Raw genomic sequence first — 8,356 nt, forward strand, 5'->3', positions numbered from 1 at the left:
GACTCCCATGTTGTCGACCATGGTTCGAGTCTCAGGCCCGGTGGCTTGTGGGCGTATGTGTGTGCGTGCCCAAGATCCTGAGAGGAGAATGGAGGAGAAGGGATTGCGGCGTGGGCATCCCCCTGGGAGGTGATTTCTCGCTTTCTGTCTCTGTTTCTCTCTGTCTTTCCGGTGAGCGCATGCGCCCTATAGCAAAACCCTCTCCAAAACAAACACATTCCTGCAGGGGTGGCCAGAAAGGGCACCCTGGACAATGAGCTGGCCACCGGGGAGGAGAGCAGGTACAGCAAACACATGGAAAGTGACCTAGATGCTGCGTCATAGGAAGGATGCATTAAAATCATTCCAAATGATTCCAGTGGAGCTAGAGACGAATCCAAGATTGTATAACTTGAAGGAACGAGGGACAATTTAGACATTTTATCATCTCTTCATATGATCTTAGAGATTCTCGGTCGCGGTGGACACCTTCTGCAGAAACCGCAGTGCTGCAGCCATTGTTCTGAGCATTAAATGCTTCGGGGGGCAGAAGAGTGAAGGCATTAGAGGCTGCAACCTGCCGGAGCCATGGGGAGCTTTTCTGCATTGCCTCTGCAGAGCAGGTGCAGACCCCTCCATCCCACAGACACCCGTGGGCACCGCCCTGGTACCACTGAGACTGTGGGCCTCCGAAGGCCCTGCATTGCCGTAATCCCTGGTGATGCCCCCTGGGAGAGGTGGTGCGTGGCAGAAGGTCCCTTTACTCTCAGTGTGTTCAATCGGCATTTGTTTGTGATTTTCTGATTTCCAGTAGGGTGCATGGGCTCACTGGAGACAGAGAGAAAAAGAGGGAGAAAGCACCCTACAGGGGGGGATGACCACGCAGCAATCACTTCTCCTCCACTCTCCTCTGGGGATGTTGGACATGCAGGCACACACACCCAACGTGTTTTTCAAGCTGCTGGGTCCAGCACTCGGACCATGCAGTTGGCCATGTGGGTCCAGCACCCTAACTACCATGCCAGCGGCTGGTCCCAGTCAGCGGGGGTTTGAACCCTACCCCCAGTTTACCTGGCTGGCCTCACATTCTCCACACCTCCCTCTTCTCTCCCCACCTCTCAACACATCTCTGCTTCCCGAACACTTAAGCATAGATTCAAGTTTCCTTTTATTACTTTTCAGAAAATTCTGTAGGTGGAAAGAAATTTAATCAGTAATAATAATGCTTTCTATTTTTAAAGCTTCTGCCTTCTGAGCAACCCGAAGAGTGCCACAGCTATAAGGAAATCAGTTGAAGGGCTGAAAGGGTCTTCTAAAGGTCTTCTAGGAAGCCTCCTGCAGCGAGGCAGACCTTGCCTGAAACCCAGCTGGAGCGGCCAGTGGGCTCTCCTCGCCTGCCCCTGAATCGAACTCAGCCCCCAGAACCTGTCCCCACCCCAGCCAGGCCCGCTCCTTCCTCTGCTCTAGCTCCTCTCTCCCTGTGAAGATTGCAACCGAGTCCCAGCGTTCTCCACCTCTGGCTCAGTCAACCTCCACCCACCACATGGTGGTCTTTCTAAACAGCCTGACCATACCGGAAACGCAAGGTCAAAGTGCAAATGCAACCAGAACCAAGTGGGGGTTGGGGACAGGGCAAAGTGTCCCACATCAGAGCACAACAGGTCATAGGAGGTCACCAAAGGGAGTGGCAAGAAAAAATATGGCAATGCTGGACCCACACGGGTAGGTGCCAGGTTCAAGTCCCAGTGTCTCCTTGTGTGCTCCAGGCTTATCCATGCGCGCCTGAGGTTGGGGCTGCTCGCAGCTGGGCATGGGTCCCGGCGTGAAGACCCAACCACGGGGAGGGCTCTTTCTCTGCCTGTCTCTCTCTCTCTCTCTCTCTCTCAAAAGTGAATGAATTTTATGAAAGTCAGAGTGAAGGACAGGGGTGTCTCAGGCCCAGCAGGCAATGCAGAGTGGAGGGATGGGGTGGGGTGCAGGGAGGGGCAGCCAGAGGAGAGGGCGGGAAGGAGGGCCGGGCATGAGTGGGAGCCAGGGCGGTTCCTGGCACAGCGAGGAGGCAAGTGGCAACTGTGGAGGGGAGGCCGTGGGCAGAGCCAAGGTGACAGACCATGACCCTGAGCAGGGGAGGCATGAAGCAGAGAGGAGGGCGCTAGAGGAAACAGCAGCAGCGGCGACACCTCACTCTTACCCCCCAACCTACATGCACACGCACACGTGGACACGCGTGTGCATGACTCTCCCCTTTGGCAGGATCAACGAGCCCAGTTACCTAGTGCAGTTTCCAAACCACAGGACAGAAAGGAGAGTCTCGGATTTGGAACCGAGGACCTGGTTGCAAAGCCGCTCATGTGCATCGGGGCCTTGTCAGTGCTGAGGTGCGGAGGGTGCTCCTCCCCCTTGCCATGGTCAAGACCATCGTGGGCAGTCATGCGTGCAAAGTACCTGGGACCGGCCCCGGCACACAGGCAGTGCTCAGTCGGCAGGGTGTTTGTTTTTTTATTTAATTTTCTAGAAGATGCACGAGCTCACTAGAAAAACACAGAGGAGGAGGAGAAATCCTCCCTCTTAATGGGGCACGGTCACAGCACGGTCCTTTCTCCCACACTCCTCCCTCCTTTCAGGCTTTGGGGCGTGCATTCACATGTTTGTCAAGTCACCAGGCCCAGGATTCAAACCACAGAGTCGGCCACGTGAGATCCGGCTTCCTTAACCACCAGGCCATGGGCAGGCCACAGTCAATGCGGCTTTAGTGCAGATGTTCTTGTTCTCGTTGGGATCCTCTCTGCCTTCTCCTTGGTCCCAGGCCCCCGGACTTGGCGAGCGAAGCTCTTTGGACGGGCAGGGCCCGGAGCAGTGCAGCCGACAGCACAGCCGAGGCCATTCCTGGGGCCTTGCTCAGACGTGTCTTTTCTGGAGTTGGGGTACAGCTGGTACTAATGGTGAGGGCTGGGCTATGAGGAACCTGGGGTGGGCGTGTGTGCATATGTATGCACGCGTGTGCACGTGTGTGCATGTGCGTCTGTGTATGTCAGTACCACTGACAGCGAGGGGGGTGGGGGGACTGAAAGGGCAAGTGAATGCAAAGTGGAGCAGAATGCAGCTTGTGTGGGGGCCAGCAGGTGGCGCTGTGGTTAGGGCCCTGGACTCCCACGTGGCCCACTGCAGTTAGCGTCCTGAACCTGGTGGCTTGTTTTATCACTTTCTCCCTCTCTCTCTCTCTGCTTTCTCTGGTGAGCACACATGCCCTGTGACAAATTAAAAATAATAATATTAAATTGTTTTATTCTTAAAAAAAAAAAAAAAAAAAGCACATGAGAGGGAGGGATCAGAGCCGGCCTGCCGGGTCCCCCACTGACTGCCCGGGAGGGAGCACATGGAGTGTGGAGAGGCGACAGCACGTCTACCCCCTCCAACTCTCCCTCCCGGGCCACTCGGGCCTGGACAGAGCCCTTCCCCAGCACCCTACCTCCTAGTGGAGACATTGCTGGGGCTCAGGGCTGGGGTCTGGGCAGGGGCGGTGACAGCCCCAGCGTTCAGAGAGCCGCCAGCAGTTCCCAGGCTCCGTCCGAGGACAGGCTCTCTGAACACATGCTTTTCCGTGACATCACTGCTAGTGACCTTTGGGGGCCAGCAGGGTGGAGTCCGGGGAGAAGGGGACAGGCCACGATTCTTTGGTCATCACAAAGGTTGGGATTGTGAGCTGCCCAGAGCTGGAGAGCGGCCTCAATGAGGACAATGTCCCCGGCTGTACAGGGAACAGTTCCCCTGCCCTAGGATATGGTGGGACTATAGTGGACCTGTTGTTTTTGCTCTGTTTCTATATTAAAAAGCATATTGTTGACCACAGAGGCCGTGTGTGTGCGTGTGTGTGTGTGAAGCGTAAAGAGTCTTGGAAAATTGGATTTCGCTTTTAGAACAAGTGACGATGGTGTGGAGTGGAAAACGTCTGGCCCAGCCAGCAGAGAGAAGTGTGTTTTTGCTTTTCGGGAGCCCTGGGGGGCGAAGGAGAGAAGAGGGGGAGGGAGAGGGGAGGGGAAGACTCAGAGTTCAGGGGGAATGCCACACGGCGTGGAAGAGATCGATGTGCCCAAGGAGTGCAAAGCTGACTACAGGCGGGCACGCTCAGCCAGCCGCCCCCTGTCCACTTAAAGTGACGGCCTTAGACGTTCGGGAGTAACTCGACCGCCTCATTGATCGGCGATTTCAGCCACACTTCCCGACGTCCACCACGCACGCACGCCACCTCAGACCCACACCCAGTATTTATTTTAGCTTTGCTTCTCTTAAAAAACTAGCGGAGCTGTCATGACCAATTCCTCCAGCTTGGGAAGGAAAATGAGCTCTGTGTTTCATATGCACATTCATCTCTCTAATCCACACCCGCCCGGATGGAAGACTTGGCCCGCATTGCCTCTCCCGGGATCTCCTCCTTCAAAACCAAAGAGCCGCGGGCACTCACTCAGCCCAGACGGGTTAGCGTCAGGAACTCAGTGAGAAGGCCGGTCAGCTCGGCGGCCTCTCCCTGCCCTTCCACTGTCCCTCCCCTGCTGTGGGACCTGCTGGGAGATCCTGCAGCCCCACACACTGATGTCCTGTGACAGTTAGGCCAGCACCTGGCCAGCCCAGCCCCCGCAGAGGCAGCCAGCTGCTCCAGGTACCCCTGCTATAGCGACCGTCCACTCCACTTGTGGCCCCCAAGCCAAGCCCTCTGGACAGAAAGGCTTCCAGCGACAGCCAAGGGCAGCCCTCCTCCCGCCAGCCTCCAGAGCCGGCAGAACCACAAGCCATTCATGCCCTGACTTGCAAGAGCTCAGCAGGGACCAGGAGGTGTCTCCGACGCTGTCCAACCCACTGTCCTTGTGTAGGAGGGAAATGAAGCCCTGCCACTCAGGTGATCCGTCCCCACCCAGAGTCACGCTGCTGGCTTGGAGGACATTACTTCTGCAGGGGTGGAGGGGAGGTTGGGGTGAGCCGGGAGGTCTGTGGGATACCGGGGAGGCACGGGAAGTGTGCGCAGGGAGGTGGCCCTTTGGTTAGGGCGGCCAGCCTGGCCCAGGGAAGGCCACGTGGCAGCCTCTGCCCTTGGCGTCCCACTCCAGGGCCCTCCGTCCTGGCCCAGCCAGGCAGTTGGTCACCTGGACTCTGCTCTGCTTGTCACTGTCTCCGGACTGTATCTTCAAACTCCTGCTGTCAATCGGCTCTTTTCTGTCAGCTCAAACCTTCCCCAGATTTTAAATAAAAAGAAGGAATATAGAAAACAGGCCAGCATGCGGCGTGGAGGCCGAGGCCCTGGATCTCACGTGGCCAATTGCGTGGCTCACGTCCCGGACGTGGCAGCTTGAAACTCACACAGGGTGCGTGCGTGTCCAAAACTCCGAGAGGAGACGGGATTGCGGCGTGGCCGGCCCCTGCAGTAATTTCTCATGTTCCCTCTCTCTGTCTCTTGAGAGCACACATGGCCTATAGCAAAAAAGAAAAAAGAAAGGAAAGTTCTGGGCCCAATGTTTTGCCCACCTCCTCTCCTCTCCCCTCCCCTCCTCCTTTGCCCTCTCTTTCTCTCTCTCTCTCTCTCTCTCTCTCTCTCTCATCCTCCCCTAATTTTCTTCTCCCAAAGTACTTGTTTTGAGAACCGAACACTCCAGGGCTGGCTCAGTAGTGCTGCCCGAGTGATGCAGGTGCACATGGACAGGGTCTGTCCCCAGGGCAGACAGTGGGAGTGGGGGCATCGCAGTGAGACCCTGTGAAGGGTCCTTCTCTCTCACGCTCATGAAAGAGAGAAACTTGGAGGCCAGCCGGTGGCAGTGTAGTTAAGGCACTAGGCTCCCACATGGTCCACCGCGGTTCAAGTCCTGGTCCTGGCAGCTCAAAACTCACACCAGGGGCCCGTTTGTGCACGCCCATAATCCCAGGAGAATGGGGCAAAGGGATGCCACGGGCCATCCCCTGGGGGGTGATTTCTCACTTTCCCTCACTGTCCAAGTTTCTAGGGAGCACACACACTCTGTGGCAAAAACCTAAAATAAATAAATAAATAAACAGAGAAATTTGGCAAACAAATCCTCTTACACAGACACACTCGCCCACACTGACGTTCACCTCCCGTGCGCAGTGCCCTAAGGAAGAAGTCGCAGCGTTGATAGCTTCCCCCAGGGGGGAGGGGCCACGTGGTGTGTCCTGCGTGGTGGCCCAGACAGACCAGAGTGTGCAGAGCCAGCTACAGCCTGAGCTCTAGGCCGGAAGGGCTGGGCTGCGGGGTGGAGGGTGTGCGGCCTGGCAGGGCTGGCTACAACCCCCCGGAGGTCAGGTGGGAGCCGCCCAGGTGGTCCGCCCACCTGCGGGATTCCAGGCGCTCAGCTGCTGAGACAGAGAGCCATAACCGCTTCAGCAGGTGTGGGGAGTGGGGGGTGTTGTTCTGCTTCCTGCTTCCAGGCCTCACCCTCACCGACACCCCCCTTTCCGAAGGAACGGCTTTTCCAGTGCAGCAAACCCTTCCACGCAGGTGCACGCTCCACCGTTCACGTCCTCCTGGGAGCACCTCGCAGTGTACACACAGCCTTCGTCTTCCTGGCAGACTGACAGCGCACAGGCCGGGAGGAAAGGGACCGGGAGGCACCGAGAACTAGCCCACACCGACTACGGCTAGGCACCACTGTAGCAGCTGAGGGGACAACGGGGAGTACACCGATACGTCCCTGTACCATGCGGCTTCCTTCTAGCGCAGAAGCAATGTCCATGCACACAAATACAATGAGGGTTGATTGTTAGACGGTGCAAGGAAACGAATGGCCCGTGGTATGCGACGATGCAGGGCCTCCTCGGACATGAGGAGGGCTTGAGCCACAGTGGAGCCGGCAGGAGGGTGCGCTACATCACTGGGCCGCGTGGGAGGCCAGGGTTTGGATCCTAGACCAAGCTGGACAGGCCAGCTGTGGCAGCTAAGTGGGAGGCTGGGGCATGGGAGTGCAACTGCAAGACCCTGGCCAAAATATAGATCTCTCCCAGCTACTGGGAAGACTAAGGTAGGTGGATCGAGAGTTCAAAGCCAGCCTGGGCAGCATAGCAAGTCCCTGTCTCTTAAAAAAATTAAAAAAAGGAAAGAAAAGAAAGAAGGGGCCAGCAGATGCTGTGGTGGTTAAGGCACTGGACTCCCACATGGCCAACAAAGGTTCAAGTCCCAGACCCAGAGGCTTGAGAATTGCACCAAGAATGAGTGTGCATGCTCGAAATCCCAAGAGGAGAATGGAGAAGAGATTGTGATGAGGCCATCCTCCCTGGGGGATCATTTCTAACTCTCCCCTCTCTCTATCTTTCTCCAGCGAGTGTACAAGCCCTATGGCAAAGATCTAAAACAAAACAAGATCAAATGAAACAAAACCTCTCACTTGGGACCAGCAGTTAGCGTAATGGCTATGTCGCTGGACTCCCATGTAGTCGACCGTGGTTTGCATCCCAGACCCGGTGGCTTAAAACTCACTCTGGGCGCGTGTGTGTGCGTGCCCAAGATCCCGAGAGGAGAACGGAGGAGAAGGGATTGCGGCATGGCCATCCCCCCTGGAGGGTGGTTTCTCACTTTCTGTCTCTCTGTCTCTCTCTGTCTGTCTGGCGAGCGCACACGCCCTATAGTGAAAACCTCTCCAAAAGAAAAAAAAAAACCTCTCACTTGCTCATTAAAAACAAAGAGCACCGGGAAAGGCTACCCCCCCGAGGAAGGCCACTGAGCATGTGACGGAAGGAGAGGACCCAGCAGATTTGGGGCCAGGGAAGCGCGACAGCCAGACTCACTGAAGCTTCTTTTTTTTTTTTTTTAAGAATTATTTGATTTAACTTTATTTATTTATTTTAATTTGACCAGAGAGGAGCAGAGCAAGAGAGAGAGAAAAAGTGAGAAAGCAAGCCGCCAGGTCCAGGCCTCGAACCACAGTCGGCCATGTGGGAGTCCAGTGCCTTAACCACCACACCACTTATCAGCCCCTCACTGAAGGTTCTTGAGCAGGGAGTCGCAGGATAAAGCCACACTTCTGAAATTAGAACCGCAGTTCCTGGCTCGCAGGTAACACTTTGCTCAGTGCTGCAATCAGTCCGTACACGTCGCTCCGTCCATTCTCACAGCTGCCGGTTCTCACAGGGCCCACAGCGATTCGCAAAGCTACCGTCACCTTTCCGAGCTCAGCGACAGGGGAGAGGCTAAGTGACGTGCCTGACATCACACGTGCGGGAAAGAGCACCCGGCCCCTTCCTGTGCAGGGGAGCACGGGAGACGGGAGAGGCACGGATTCAGACACTAGGCAGGTCCGAGTTCCGGTGCCACGCTGCCAGTTACGAAAGGCCACGTGGCCGAGACAGGTTACTAACCTCGCTGAGCCTCAGATTGCTC

This window comes from Tupaia chinensis, unplaced genomic scaffold (assembly GCF_000334495.1).
Source record: "Tupaia chinensis unplaced genomic scaffold, TupChi_1.0 Scaffold000070_1, whole genome shotgun sequence".
Classification (NCBI taxonomy): Eukaryota; Metazoa; Chordata; class Mammalia; order Scandentia; family Tupaiidae; genus Tupaia; species Tupaia belangeri.